Source organism: Psittacula echo, assembly GCF_963264785.1.
Source record: "Psittacula echo genome assembly, chromosome: 23".
In the NCBI taxonomy this organism is placed as follows: Eukaryota; Metazoa; Chordata; class Aves; order Psittaciformes; family Psittacidae; genus Psittacula; species Psittacula echo.
This window is the reverse complement of record NC_137748.1, coordinates 4,701,329-4,717,260: the sequence shown is the minus strand read 5'-3', so window position 1 is coordinate 4,717,260 and position 15,932 is coordinate 4,701,329. Positions and strand designations below refer to the sequence as shown.

At 47.1% G+C, this 15,932-nt stretch overlaps 1 gene segment (V, D, J or C); it reads right to left on the bottom strand.

Annotated features, from left to right (window-relative positions):
* Positions 1–3,301: 3,301 nt before the first annotated feature.
* LOC308229553 (T cell receptor delta constant-like) lies at positions 3,302–7,052 on the bottom strand. The segment is given in 5 exons: positions 6,930–7,052; positions 5,155–5,436; positions 4,982–5,044; positions 4,520–4,636; positions 3,302–3,898 (listed from the first exon to the last, which is right to left on the bottom strand).
* Positions 7,053–15,932: the final 8,880 nt, after the last annotated feature.

The window sequence follows — 15,932 nt, the reverse complement described above, 5'->3', positions numbered from 1 at the left end:
GTAGAAGTCAGAAAAATCAACTGTAGCCATGAAGATGGATAAGAAATTTAAGAGGTTTTCTTTGCACATTATGAATTGCAACTATTCCTTATCACATAGAGGCATTGATAATTTTCATTTTAAAACAAGTTGACAATTATACACAGGGGTTAAGTATTCCAAGCCATGAAAAAGCCATTGAAATGAACAGCATCTCAAAAAACAGCCATGCATTTGTCTGCTGAGAAAAGGTAACTGACAGAAATGTGGTAAAATAAAGAATTCTGCTGTAACTCTTTTACAGTACCTGAATATGTGCAGTTTTTCTTCAGAGGAGAAAGAACATTTATTCAAACACTTCGACTTTTCTCATCAATGCAATCTTTCTTTCTGTGTCACATTCCATAGAGAAGAAAAATATTTTGAATGGATATTCAGGGTCAGCTATAAAAAAATTTGGGCATCTCTTCCAGAATATCTTAGCCAATCAGACGCACTCCAGCCAAGCAGCCTCAAGCACGTTTGGATACATGAGAAGTTTTAAGGCATTTCATTTCTCCTCTATTGCACACAAAGTGGACACCAAAGGATAAGTCATTTTGCCAGAGACTTATAGCAAGTGACCATCTCTAAGGACAGTCCTTTAACATCCACCCTCCCCTTGACCGACTGCACCACTGAACTTGAGTATGTCTGTTCAAGAGTATACCCCTTGATATAGTCATTACTGTGACTTCAGTGGATCTAATATAGAGAAGGATTCCAACGTATGGCACCCTGAACTGCCAGTTTGATGAACTATTACATACATAGGTTTGTGGCAAAACTCCTGGCTAAAAGCAAAAAGGCTTACCTGTTTCCAGAAGCAGCCAGGTCCATAGCCAGGCTTGATGGCACTGATGTGGCTTGGTCCTTTTACAGTGAGAAACCCTTCCACAGAAGATCTCAGAGTTCAAGAGAGTAGAGAGCTTCATCAGAAGAACACAGCTTCTGACTGCGTCTCATCTGCAGCATTCTTGGATGCACCAACTTGCCCTGCAATTTCTTTATCATAGGACACCAGACTCTTTGGCGCTTGTATTCATCCATCTTCCCATCAGCCTCTTTATTGCCTGAAGCCAGAAAGTTTGTGCTGCTGTTTCAGACTTTCTCCTTGTTTAGCAAGATGTCTATACCTTTGGAAGACCCTAGCCTGCTTTAGACATAACAGCTTTTCAGAGCACAAATGCATACCTTAATCACAGCAAGACATCTTTCGTCCAGCCTAGGACCACCAAGTTTCCCGAATAACTTAAGAGTTTAAGCTCCCTTAGAAACACTAATGAATTTCAAAAGCAGTGCTGTCAATGTTTCCTGTATTCTACTCCATTTTTTCCTGTTACAAATCACCTACAACTGCCCAACGGTTTCAGCTCCTATCTTCGAATAAAGCTTCTTTGAATCTCAGTTCAAGTATTCATCTTCTTTCACCTGTGCATTTCTGGCACTGGACTTTCTAAAGCCTTTATATCACATAGCAAGGGCTTTCATCTACACTTGCTGGCAAGGCAAGAAGCCAAACGAAGAGCAAAGACTTTTGATTTGTGGCATGTGCAGAGACAACACCTACTGCTGGAGGTAGGGGTTTGTTCGTGGTTTGGGTTGGGGTTTTGTTCATTTGACCTATTTACGGGATGTCATCAAACCTAACACGTTGTAAGAACAATAAACACTTCGACCAGCAGGGAGCAGGAGAGATCGAGGGAAGGCAAGGAAGTTCCCAGCAATGTGGCGGGTTTCATCTGGCACTTTTTAGTCTTTCGGGGAAACGGAGCGTACAGGTCAAACTATCGCCAGCAGAATGCAGGGATCGCTTTCTTATGTTGTATTTTTAATGCTATATAAGAGAACAGAAAGATTCAGTTGTACAAGCAGATATTTAACATTTACCATTCTCATGTAGTTTGGTATTGTTTAAAGTAATACTAAGAAAACAATCAGTTTATCTTATTCAAAATGTCTGTAAAAGGTGATATGATGAGAAGGTGAAATAAAGCCTGGCTTGCCATCTCAATTGACTTCCCAGTGGTGTACAGGAGGGTCTGAAAAAAACAGCCATGGGAGTATCACTCGGGTCATGAATCCTCTAGTGATGAAGGCTCTGGTGTCCTACACCAATGTGAATGAGTATTTGAAACAACAGAGACTGATGTCTTTATCTGCCTGATAAATTTCTGTAGGAGTCAACATTATTCCTCCATAGCCACACATTTGCAGATCCCATTTTTTGCTTGTGATGTGGTGCAGGATTTTAGTTCTTCCAAAGCTGTAAGGCACAACCAAGGACTACTCAGGAAAATGTCATTCCTTGATTTGAAGAGACACAGAAATGGTATTCCCAGTCTGAGCCTTGCCTGGGAGATTGGGAAAGGTGTGGAGTACGAGATAAAAAGGTTCAGAGTATCATCAGAAAATCAGGATAAAAATACTAGTGAAAGGCTCCCCCTAATATACATTATGTGGTAGAATGCACTAAATAAGTATTTTACTAGTTTGGGATTTCCATGCAAGTTTCACTTATCTTCTGCATAAGGTGAAGGTCTTCCTGTAGGTGTCTGCAGGGTCTGAGTGACCAACTTTACAAAACTTAACTAAACAGACCTCACTATGTACTCTGTAGGGGCTGTCTTGAAGCTAGCACTAACTCAGTGTGTGAAAAACCTTCTTCCCCCTTCAGGATGTGGTTAACTTGTTTTTCAGAACAAGAAGGAGTTAATCTTGCAGGGTGTAACTTAGTCATTAATGTTGACAACAGCATCCTGCCTGCTGCCTGTGAGAGGAAGACCAGTTGAGGAATGTGTGTGGTGGGGTCTTTTTGACTACTAACCAGGTTGCTATGGAAACTATCGCTCCATCAAACTACCATACGTTATTTCCTGTTGGCCTCTTCCTAGTATCAGTGAGTGGAAAAAAACAGCATGTTTTAGACATGCATCTCTTCTTGCTGCGATGCAAAATATCTTGCTGGGATCTCTTCAAAGTGATCTGAAAGACCAGATCGCGTTTGAATCCCAAAGTCTACAATTCATGGCCCTGCTGATGCTTTTTAATGTGCCAAAGAGCATCTCCACTTCCTTGTACAAAGTTTACAAAAGACAAATTCAATCAACAAGAAATTTAGGTTATGAAAACTGTATTTCTAATCTTAGTGGTCATAGGACAGTTGTATTTCAGTAATCTTCATCCCAAATTCAGAAGAAAAAGCACAAAACAAAGCACAACATTTTGGCTTAGTAAAGCTTTATTTTGGTCACTACCACAAGAACCTAAAATGCACGTGCCATACACTTTGCAGAAGAAATACAGGTTTAATAAAGAAATGCTTCTATGGTTGAACATTATCTGGTTGAAGTGAATCAGATCCAACTTCAAATCCAACCCTTCTACACTAGAAAATTATTGTTATTAAAGCTATCTAAAAAACATTAAAGCTGCAAATAGCATCTACTGTGCCTGAATTCTCTCAACAGCAATACATCAGTTCACAGACAGTAATGCAATATGCCTGTAAAAGGTGGTTTTAAAGTATCATATGTCTATAATGAGGATTGGATTTTTCAAAGCTATTGAAGTAGGTGAGATGCTTCGATTCAAAGGCTATTCAAAGGGGAGATCAAATTCTACTTAGCAAACGAATGAGGAAACCTACACTCTCCTCAGGCACAGAGGGAAAAGAAATACCAAAAGTGGTTACAACTCTTAAAACTAATTCAGCTAGCCAGGATTCACCAGTATAAAATGTCTTAAGAGGAAGGTGCTGTGTTGTGTTCTGGATGGTTATAGTCAGCAGATTTGACAGTGGCTGTTCATCCCATCGTGCTGCTGAGACACTCTCCCTCCCGATTGTTTTCAGGTTGCTATTGCCTTGCGTCTTCACTGTCTGCAAGAGAAAGTGTGTTTTAAACTACATTGAAGGCAACTGGACCTACATGCCACTGTTTCACAGCTGTCCGATCAAGAGAGGCAGACTCACAAAACTTAGGCTGGACTATCTTTTGTGCCTCTTTGGATGCCTTAATTTAAAACTCCTGCCCCCTTCACTCTTTCCTCCGCTACTTCGCACATTAGTGCTTTGGAAGCCTTGCTTTTGCCTCCTTTTTGGGGTTTTCTCCAGGCTTTGTGCTCTGCCACTTGAAACAGTCAATGAGATAACTCTGAGGCACTTCTGGTAATACCCAACCTGCTCTCGCAAAGCAAGTTGGCTGCAGAGAAAATCTGGGGACCAACCCCCAAGACCTGAGCTTTGGCTATAGAAAGGGGCTGTTTTCTTTGTGATTTGTGAGGGAGCTTTTCAGTTGTTCGGGGGGGGGTGTTGGTTTTGGGAGGAGTTTTTTGTCATAGTTTAGGGGGGTCCAAGAAATCTACAGGAGTTATTTAAAGGAAAGAGGACCAGATGGAAAGGTATCGTTGCTTGCGGGGTTAGAGAGGTACACAAAGGCAAGTGGTCCTTCCTGGCATGTGCTTCCAGTATTTGTATCAATCAAGCTGTGTGCTTCCTTACCTCAGAAAAGAAACAACTTGATACTCATGAGTGTATTGAAGGCGATGCTTTTTGCCAGCAGGACTCTTAAACCCAACACAGCCATAGACAGCATGTTCGCTTTTTCCACTTTGATACCTGCTTAGTGACAGAAAAAAGATGGGAGAGATCATGGTCTGGATTTGGATAGTGTGATATTGGCAGAAAGTGGGAAAAAAACACAGGTAATAGTTTAAGGGAAAGAAACAGCAACAAAGGAAAACAGAGTAGAGAAACATGGCAACACCAAGGGAGGAGGATGTCTGTCTAGACTGGATTTTGCTTCCTGTTGCTTGTCTGTTACTAAACTAGCCACCTTGAAAAAGCAGGTTGTCTTTGATGAGTATGTTGTATTCTGATTCCTCTACCCCTGAGAAAATACATTTCCATGCATTTATTCCCCAACATAGTAATAGAACTTCACAATCTGTTTGGATAACTAACCTTGTGCAGAGGTGTCTGTGGTGCTGCAAGCCTTTCCCATTTCTGGGTCTTCAGCATTCTCTTCTGTAGCACAATAAAGAAAAGGTATTATAAACATTATCTACATTTTAAAAAGGATTAAACAAGACGTTCATATGACTCAATACAGCCAAAGCTGTACCACAGAATTGTACCTGTCAAGCTTGTGCTGGCTGTGATAGTGCTGCCATTGAATTTGGCCATGCAGTTCACTTCTGCGCCTTTTGTCACGCTCACCACTTTAATAGTATCGTACAACCCCTCTGATGTCAAAATGGATGCACTTGGTTTATATGCAACTTCATTAGAGGACATGTCTAAGCTGATGTTCTTCGTATAGACATTCCTTGCCAAACAAGCTGCTTTCCCCGTGCTGTCATCTTTCAGTTTCTTTGATTTCATCAAAATGACTTGTGGGACAGAGCTTTTTTGGATGTCTGTGAAAACAAACATTGTTTGGGCATGATTTGGTGAAGATGTTTTAGAAATTTGAGTAATGGGCTGTGAAAATTTCTTTAAACCAAGAACACTTTGTTGCAGTCAATGAGCTATGTGCTACCTTCGGCTGAGGAGAAACAAATCTTCCCTTGTCAGCAGAAGAACCAAAATGCTAAACTCTTTTGAAAAGGCATAGAACCTTTTATGTGAGAGACCAGAGTATCACATCAGTGTTTCTGTAAGGGTCTGAAATGGCAAGTTTGCTCAGTCTTCAAATATTACCTTCAAAACAATGTAGACTGATGTCAAAGTAACAGAATTTGGCAGTTTCTTCTGGTCTTACATTTACAACTGAAGATTCAGTGGCTGGAAAAACAGATCTTTCTTCAGAATGCTAACTTTGTATTCCATTGTCCCTTTGGAATTGAAAGTGGACTTAAATTGTTCCAAAACAGACATTTATTCCCATGCAAGATATCCTACAGACCTGTACTAGTATTAGGCAGCACCTAAGCAAGCCCCGTACCCTTCTGGAATGAGAGCAAGATGCTTTAGGTATGTAAAATTACATGGGACATTTTTGCACCCTTTTAAAAGCCTCTGAAATCATCGTAACAAGTCTTAAGGTTTGTACCTGGATATTCAGGCTAACAAAGATCAACCTAACAAACTCCCCCGCCGCCCCAACATTCCTGCTCCCACAGGAAAGTGGGGGGTGACATCCACCTTTTTTGCACGTCATAACATTCCAAATACAGATAGGAGGAACTGAGGCTTCTTAGAACCTCTACGTACCTCATCTGCGCTTTCAAAGCACAGCCATTTTGGTAGCCAGTTTTCATTTCTTCTAAGTGGCTGTGGATATGCAGCAGTTGTGAAAACTGAAGCCCAAGGATATTTAACCTCCTTCCTCCTCTGTCTCCATGCCAGTGGAATTATTCACCTGGTGTGGTGCCAGCGTCAAAAACTCACTTCTCATATCAGAGAGTTAAAGATCTGTCTCAAAACCTCTCTCCACTGCCACTGAGCTCTGTATTCCTGCTCAAAATGAGGCAGTGAAAACCCACTGGAGCATAGGACACTTCACACTGGGCCAGAGTGCTATCCAGCCTGGGATTTGAGGATCATGGAGTAATAGTGATATATGGAAGTAGTCCAGTTATCCCTGTGAAGTCTTCCTAAGCAGATACAAGCTGAGGATTCAGCTTGAAGCCCCGGCCAGAGCAACTGCACTCTAGAGATTATTGCAGCAGAAAATTCTCACAGTGAACCCAAACCATCAGATTCTTTCCCCACCTTAATTTTAACATAGATTTTAGAAATAAAATCATGTTACTTACTTGGTTCAACCGTGAGAGTGGTACCACTTCCAAACACCAGCTTATGTAAGCCCACACTGGTAAGATGTGCTTCAATAACTACCTCTTTCCCCATGGTATTTGAAAGCGTTGTAAAAACAGAAGATAAAAAGCCAGATATTTGTCCTACTTACCCATGTATGCAATCCCAAAAGGGTATCCAGAGCCACATTTTCTTCCAAACATGGAAAGGGAAAAACAATCATTGAATAGTTCAGTGATTTCAAAAGGCTTGACTGAGTCAAAAGTTTCCAAGTTCTTCCTTCTGTCTTTTCGAAACCCCGTGAGCTCTGTATTCCCAGCATAAATAGAAATATTAAAACAATGTTGTATTTGTCTCCTTACTGATTTCAGCCACCCATGTCCTTTCTTCTCCTAAATATATTGCCTTTTTTTCTTCTCCGGGTATTTGTACAGAGCCCTGTGTTGTTTATGCCACCGTGGTACTCCATGTCCCAGACACAGTGATACATTTCATGACAAAAACTACCTCTTCCTTCTTTTTCACTATGCAGATTACAGAGGCAGTCATCTGACTTCTCGAGTGGTTTCTGACCCACATGAGATGGCTTTCAAGGAACGGTTGAAAATAATACCCAAAAGGTTGAATTATAAGTGAAAACATGGGGATTACATGAGGCATCTGAAAAGTCTCATGGAGTTAAGCTGGACAGAAAGCAGGAAAGAAAAATCAGTACTTTGAGTGCTATCTCAAAGCATTTATGAAACTGCTTCTGGGCTGCAGGAAGATGTCCACTTTTTCACCTGGCATTTGGTTTCAGTGCTCAGGAGCATGAGAAATGTACCTTATCTGGTCTCTTTGAGTTGGTGTGTGGTGGTGATTTGGTGCCTTAAAAAGTCTTTGTGCTGTTTTAACTATGATGAGAAAGTAGGCAAAATGATTGTTCTTTGTTAAGTAAAAGCACTGTACTCGTGGAAGTGGCTATTAAAGAGTAAAGGAATTGTTGCAGATTGATCAAATCCTCCATTGCTCGACACTGTAGGGCACCGTGTTCCCACTTTCAAGAGAAGTGAGCGAGACAGTTTTGTGTGGTGGCTCAGCCTTTTTCAATCACTGTGGTACGTAGTACACACCATGGTAGCCAGTTTTACAAAAACATTTGGGTTTTCTCAGTGGCAGGTGGTGTCTTCTCTTTCCTGTCCTTTGAAGAGCTGGATTTTACTTTCTTCTTCATCTACAACTGCTCTACTTCTGAATTCCCTAGCACTGTTGCAGAGAGGTTGCTGTCCACTAAAAATAACATTATCAGCATCGCTTTTTCTGGCAGATAGGGTAGTATTAATCTCTCACTAAAATATTGCCCATACTGGTCAAAAAGCAATATTGTTCCCTTTGAGCTGTTAGAGCTGTTCTCACTTAAAGGTCTGTCGTTTAAGAAACATCAAGACATTTAGGGTGAACTAGTTTTCTGCCAGTCATTAACTTCCAGTTTAGTTTCATTCTACACTTTCTAACTCTTTCTGGACATTCAACTATTTATCTTCTCAAAGCTGATTTTATGCCAAATAAAAAGCAGCACATGTTTATGGATGGTTCAGAAGCGATTCTGGTTTAGCTGATGGTGGTTTAAGGGAATTTGTTTGCCTTCCTGTGTTACAATTGCTTATTTACTCAAGAATTTGATTTTTAGTATTTCTTGAGTGCCCTTTTTATAAGGGTCTTGGGAGGTTTTTCATGATTATATGCACCACTTTTACTTAGTTTCTTTGATCCTGTGAACTAGATTATTTGAGTTGGCTTGGGACTTCTCATTCATTTATATGTGCCTTTAACTGATTTTGAAGGTGGGGAACATTTAGTTATGGTTAACTAAAGTTGGTTTTTTAACTGATTTTTATCTTTCTTTAATGACTTTGAATAATGGTTACCTGGAATTGTGGAGGAGCTGCTGAATCCTCAAATCCAGTTCCAACACACTAAAGGAAATAGCATTAACTCATCCTGTTCACAAATCTGTGTGCTTCCATGTTGCACTACTCAGTATTTTTATTTGCATTATTGTTGTTACCAAATACAAAGGTATATTTCTCATTTTTAATCACTGTTTTTAATACTGCTGCTATATTTTCCATTGTTAACACACACATGTTCATCTGCTGTTCCCTTTATTGTATCAAATTATTTTCTCCTCCTCGACTAGCTCTTCCAGGAAACTTGCGGAATTGGCTGATGTGATACTTCCAGTCTCTTGACCTGTTGGCAAGACAAAGAGAACAAGCTCTAAATACTTCCTGCAAAAGACCTGGGTACTTCTCCCACACCCTTTCCAGTGAGACTGCATCCTCCTTGTCACTGAGATCTCAGATGCAGTTAAACAGCCTTTCTCCATTCGGCTGGCCACAGAAACACACCTGCCTTCACAGCCTCACAAAACCACACACTTGGATTTGTTTGGTTTAAAAGTTGAGTTCTGCCTTTGGTTTTTCTTTCTCTGTCCTGGTCCACCCCCCAAAAAAAAAATTGCAGGAGGTGCTCCAATGCTGCCAGTGATGAGTTAGAACATTTAGGCTATTGGTGTTCCACGAGATGATACTGAACATAGCATCATAGAATCATAGAATAGCTAGAGTTGGAAAGGACCTTAAGATCATCCAGTTCCAACCCCCTGCCATGGGCAGGGACACCTCACACTAAACCATGTCACCCAAGGCTTTATCCAACCTGGCCTTGAACACCGCCAGGGATGGAGCATTCACAACCTCCCTGGGCAACCCATTCCAGTGCCTCACCACCCTTTCAGTAAAGAACTGTGTCCTTCAGTTCTGTTTCAGAGGCAATTAAATGAGAGGGAGTCTCCCTTTCCTCTAGAAAAGTGTGCTAGGCACATGAAGGTACTTTTGGAAGGGAACTAGCAGGTGGTCTGTGCACGCATGGGTGCTTGAATTCCGTCAGCCCTTGCTGAAAGCTCTACCCTGCTTCTTTCCAGGAGAATCTGTCCTCTCATAGACAGAATAACAGAGTGCTTGATTGGCAGGAAAACTTCTGGTGGGCAACAGGTAACGTGTTGCTGCAGGGCCAACTGGATCTCCCTGCAAGGAAGGACTGCAGGGTGCTGCTGAGACTTCAGAGCTGGCCCTGGGGGATGGCATACCTTCATCCCAGTGGCCCCACACCCCTTGGTGCTGGTGAGTGGCTGCTCTGAGCTCAGGTCTGCTTGCACAATGCACTTCTAAGCAGACGTGCTGCCCACTCAATGCCCTCCACTCTAGCCCAGCACTCTACAAACACTCATTGCCTCATGCTGACACTTCTCCACCTGCTTCTTCCTTGGCAAGGGCTACCCAGACACACCAAGCAGCAAAAGCCCTACAGGGCTCTGGGCATGAGACCTGGGTTGTGCTGATGGGCTGGGGCAAATATGCAGGCTGATGCTCACCAGCTCATTCACCAAAACTCACATGCACAGGACTTTAGCACAGACCAGGCTGTTGGGGCTGCTCAGCAGAGTAGGGACACTGCCTTCTCTGTGTTGTTTGCTCAGCAAGAACCCAGAGCTTCCCCTTGGACCTTTGTATCCATTGGATGGGACAACTACTGAACCCTGTGTCACAGTGCTGTCTGTTGCCACCATTCTATGATTTTGAGGAAAATTCCTGACTCAAAGGACTGTGTGAAGCCTTTCCCTTCCCTTTCTTCTCATGGGCACTCCAACAAGGCCCCTTTGGGAGGGAATCCAGGACAGGTATGGGAAGGGGACTTGCAGAGGGTAGAGGAACACACTGAAACTGGAAATTTGATGCTGGGAAAAGAAGAAGGGGGATACAAGGCTCAAACTTTAGTTCTTCAGTGCTTGCTGTGCTCCTTCTTAAATAAAACTCGTTGTTTTCTGCCTGTGAGAAAGAGTAAGAACAGAAGAGTTGGGACTAGGTGATCTTAAAAGTCCCTTCCAACTCTTAAGCATTCTGTGATCCTACGCTCATGGGGTTTGTGTGTGGTTGTGAGAGACTTTGATGTTGCTGCACCACCACCTTTCTGCCCCCTTCAGGAAAAGCCAGCCCAAACTAGTCTTGAAAAGACTTGCTGCAGCCAACAAGAGTCTCTGCCAGGAGTCTACCAGATCCAGTCCCACGCAGAGCTGCTGTGGTGATGGGTACACCAGAGATGTGGCAGGTATCTCTGAGACCTTCCCTACCATGTGACCAGAAACCTCTGTTTGCACCTGAGAAAGGGCACTTGTGACCACAGGACACAAGGATGAACAGGCAGGAACAGCTCAATCACTTCATCTCCTCCACTGCTTTCTTGGGCTTTGCCATGTGATCTTCAGGATCCAGCAGATGCAAACACAGATCCTCACACTCCTCCTATTACAGCCTCAGATCTGGAAGAGAAACACAGACTTCCCTTTTGTCCTGTGAGCTCCCAAATCACCCTCTCTACTTTCCCCATTCCCTGTGTTTGCACCTCAGGCAGAAAAACCCATGGACTGAACTGAGTCGGCCTGAACTGTGCCTAAAATCAGAGCAGGGCTATTAACACCTCACCAGCTGGGCCATGACTGGGTATCTGTCCTAGTGGCAACTGAAGGAAGCAGCAAAACTTATTTCCAAAGGTGAAGATGTTTCAGACTGTGAGAGGACTGAGGACTGAGGACTGGCTTGTAACATGGGAACAAAGGTAGCAGAAGCTTAACCACTGTCCTATATAGCTCCAAGGCTCAATCTGGGACCCTGACAGCAGCTATATGTTAAAGCTCAGGTGGATTTCCTGTCTCTGTGTGAACAGCACAGAAGTAGCGGGCAGAGTCCTGAGGCTGCAGGGCATGCAGGGACAGAGATGACTTGGATTGGGAATTGTCCCAGGATATTGTGGCTCGACCTTCCACCGCTGCTGCATATTCTGTAGCACCCAATGACCACGAAAGGGACACCCACTCGAGTCTGCCTCCGGGTGCCTGACGGTACCACCGAAAGGGGTAATTCTCGAAGTTGTAGCCGTATCCGCGGCAGGAGAGGAGCACGGAATCCCCGGCCGCTCGCAGCCCTCCGCCGGCCTCCTCCAGCCTGAAGTGCACCCACACCCCTGCGGACAGAGAGCGCAGGCAGCAGAGAGGGGCGCAACCACGACCCGAAGCCGTTCGCCCGCGCTCCCCGCCCCGCCGGCCCCCCCCCGCCCAGGCACAGCGACCGCCGCCACCCCACTCTCTCCCGGCAAAGCCCCGCTACCACAGCAGTGCCCACCTGCCCTTCTCGGAGCTGAGCCGCGCCTGATGCGACACCGGGGCCGCGGGACGAAACCTTCCCTCTGCCTTACCTCTTCCTTCCCCTTCTCTTCCTATCTCTTCTCTTACCTTCCCTTCCCTCTGCTTTTCCTTCGCCAATCCTGTCCCTCTGCCCTTCCCCAGCCCCGGGCTCGCTGCCCTCCCCGCCGGCCCTCACCTGCCGACCCCAAGGCCAACGCCAAGGCCAGCAGCCACGAGCCCAGCGCGGGCATCATCATGCGGGAGCCGGACAGAAGCCGAGCGGAGTCGGGTTCGGGTCCGCTCCTGCCCGCCTGCCTCCCCGGCCCCTCACCGGGCAGCGCCGACGCTTCTGCCCGCCCCCAACAGACCCGCCCCGGCCCGGGTGACAGAACAGAGGGTGTGAGACGTGGCCAGAGCAGGTCCTGCTCACCTCTCCCCAGCTCCTCTCTGCCCACACATCTGCTCTGCCCAGGTTTCACACATCTCTGGGCTGCTGACAGCACCCAGACACAATGAGACCCCCCCCCCGTCTCTGATCCCAGGCACAGCCTGCTGACTTGCCACGGAGACGGGCTGTGACTCCTGCGAACATGCAGGAGGGGACAGTTGAAGAGAAGGAAGCTGATGTTGTTCAGACGCGCCCCAAATATCTCCCACTGTGGTCCCTGCAGGGCGCAGTAATAGAGCGCACTGTCCTCCAGCTCCAGCCCAGAGATGAAGAGTGTCCCGGAGCTCTCATCAGCCTGGCAGGAAAACCTCTTGCGAAAAAAAGGGGCTGTGTGGCTATAGGAGCCTCCCCGGCCCTTACTCTGCAGCAAGTACTGCAGGGATCCACCGGGATGCTGCCGATACCAGGCCACGTAAACGTAAGAGGCATTGGAGCTGTAAGTACATCTTAAGGTCCCGGTATTCCCTGCCTGCCACCACACTGCAGACATTGTCGCTTGGATCTCATCACTCTGAAATGCAACTGAAAAAAACAAAGCAAGGATATTCAGTGAGTGCTTTGCTCTCACTGGCACAAGAAAATGGCCCACAGAAGGGTCAACTGAAGGGGGCAATCATGTTGCCAGACAACAAAGTTGCCAAAGTCCAAGGGCTTTGGGTACCCCAGAGAAGAAGGGGGCCAAGGGAAGAAGGAAAGGCACAGAGACTGGCTGGGTGACAAGGAATATTCTGAGACCCTCCACAGAATTAATCACTGCATCTGGGACTCAGGAGATGGGAAATGGCAGTGCTGGAAAAGGAGCTCTTGCTGAAAAGCCAGGACCACCATGATGTGCAGATGGCTCTCCCCTGCACCTCTTTCCCTGGAACAGGCCTGTGATGCCACAACACACTACCCCTCACAGCTTGTGCACCCTGGTGGGGCCCCAGCAGCTTTCTGTTAAAGCTCAGCTTGACTTATTGTCTCCGTGTAAACGGCACAGAAGTAGCGGGCAGAATCCTGAGGCTGCAGGGCATGCAGGGACAGAAATGATTCAAGCTCTGAACTGCCCCGGGAGGCATTAGCTCGACTCTCCACGGACTGCACAAATTTAGTGACTGAAGAATCAAAGCTGATAATGGACACCTGCTCGGGTCTGCCTCCGGGAGCCTGACGATACCACTGAACTTCGTAATTCTCGAAGGTGAAGCCAATTGCCCGGCAGGAGAGGAGCACGGAGTCCCCGGGCGCTCGCAGCCCTCCGCCGGTCTCCTCCAGCCTGATCTGCGCCCACACCCCTGTGGACGGAGAGCGGAGGCAGCCGGGCACGGCGCAACCACGGCCCGAGGCGTTCATCCGCCCCCCGGCGCCCCCGCCCCGGCACAGCGATCGCCGCCACCCTCCTCTGTCCCGGCAAAGCCCCGAGCCCGGGGCAGGGCCCCGTCTGCCCTCCTCGGGGCTGAGCCGCGGCTGATGCCGACACAGGGGCCGCGACCGCGGGACGAAACCTTCCCTCTGTCTTCCCTCTCCTTCTTTTCCTGCTGCCTTCTCTTCCCTGCTCTTCCCGCAGTTCCCTTCCCTGCTCTTCCCGCAGTTCCCTTCCCTTTTCTTGTCTTTCCTTCCCCTCTCTCTGCCTTCCCTTCGCCAGTCTTGCCCCTGTCCCGGTTCTTTCCCTGTCCCCTTTCCCAGCCCCGCGCTCACTGCCCTCCCCGACCGGCGCTCACCAGCCGAGGCCAAGGCCAGGGCCAGCAGCCACAGCCACAGCCCCGGCACCATCATGCGGGAGCCGGAGAGGAGCTGAGTGGAGACGCGCTCGGGCCCGCTCCTGCCGGCCAAGCAGCCTCGGCCCCTAACCAAGACGCCTCTGCCCGCCCCCAACAGACCCGCCCCGGACCGGCCCCCCGGTGCCGCTACCGGAGAAGTGAGGGGGGATATTGTGGGAAAGGTGGCGGCTCACAGGAGGAGCGCGGCGCCCCGACAGACAAGAGGCTCCCGACCCTCGACGTTTGGACTTACAGCTTTTCTCTTCGCCTGTAGGCGCGAGGAAGGCCGGCTTTCCTGGAAATGGCCAAACACCTGCCTGCGAATGGGAAGTAGGGAATCAATTCTTCTTTACTTGGCTTGTGTGTGCACCTTTTTCTTAATCTGTTAAACCGTCTTGATCTAAACCTACGAGTTTTCTTTTACCCTTCCAGTTCTCTCCCGAATCCTGCTGAGGGGGCACTGAGTGAGCGCCTCTATAGTGCTTAGCTGCCTGTCGGGGCTCACTCACAATGGGAGAGGAAAAGAGCTGGTACCTGGGAACAACGATGCAAAGTACCAGACATGCTGGAGGCTGTTCAGCTGGAAAGGCTCTAAGGCTCTTAGTGGACACAAGTTGAACATGTGCCAGCAATGTGACCTTATGGCTCTATTGGGTTTACATGGCAAGGGTTGTGAAGCCGAGCAAGCTGCACAGGTTGTCTCTGAGCAAGGAGAACAGGGCTGCCGCTGTGTCAGACATGGGTGATAACAGCCAGCTCCAAATAGCTCCATTGCTGGCCAAAGTTAAGCCAATCAGCTAAGCTGGCAGTGCCTCTGTGAAAGCATATTTACAACAGGTAAAAAGTACTGCACAGCATCTGTGAGGGAAAAAAGTAAGAAAAACTGTGAGATAAAAATCCTGCAGACACCAAGGTCAGTAAACAAGGAGGTTGAGGAGATGCTCTAGGTGACAGAGCACAGATTCTCCTGCAGCCTGTGAAGAAGATAATGGTGAAACAGATTGTCCCGCTGCAGCCCATGGAGGACCCTGTGCTACGTAAGCTGGATATACCCTGAAAGAACCCAGTGCACTTAAAGAGCCCAGAGAAGAGCAAGCTTTCAGGAAGGATCTGTGGCCCTTGAGTGGTCCACACTGGAGCGGTCTGTTTCTGAAGGACTATACCCGATGGGGAGGAACCACAATGAAGCAGTTCGTAAAGGACTGTATACTGTGGAAGGGAAGTGATAGCACCTCAATCCTAGGGAATTGCTCTAAACCACACACACACACACACACACACACACACACACACACACACCCCAACTATGACAACTCTCACCTTAGCTTATCTAATGTCAACTTGGGCGGGGCGCAGCAGGTTTCTGTTAAAACTCAGCTGCTTTTCCTGTTTCCGTGTGTACAGCGCAGAAGTAGCGGGCAGAGTCCTGAAGCTGCAAGGCACGCAAGGACAGAGATGCCTCGGACCGGGAATTGTCCCGGGAGACAGTGGCTCGACCTTCCACAGCTGCTGCGTAATACGTGCTATCGGAGTAGCCTCTCGAGAAGGACACCCACTCGAGTCTGCCTCCGGGCGCCTGACGGTACCACAGAAGCTCGTAACTTCCAAAGCGGAAGCCGTATCCGCGGCAGGAGAGGAGCACGGAGTCCCCGGGCGCTCTCAGCCCCCCGCCGGCCTCCTCCAGCCTGATCTGTGCCCACACCCCTGCGGACAGAGACTGTAGACAGCCGGACAAGGCGCAAC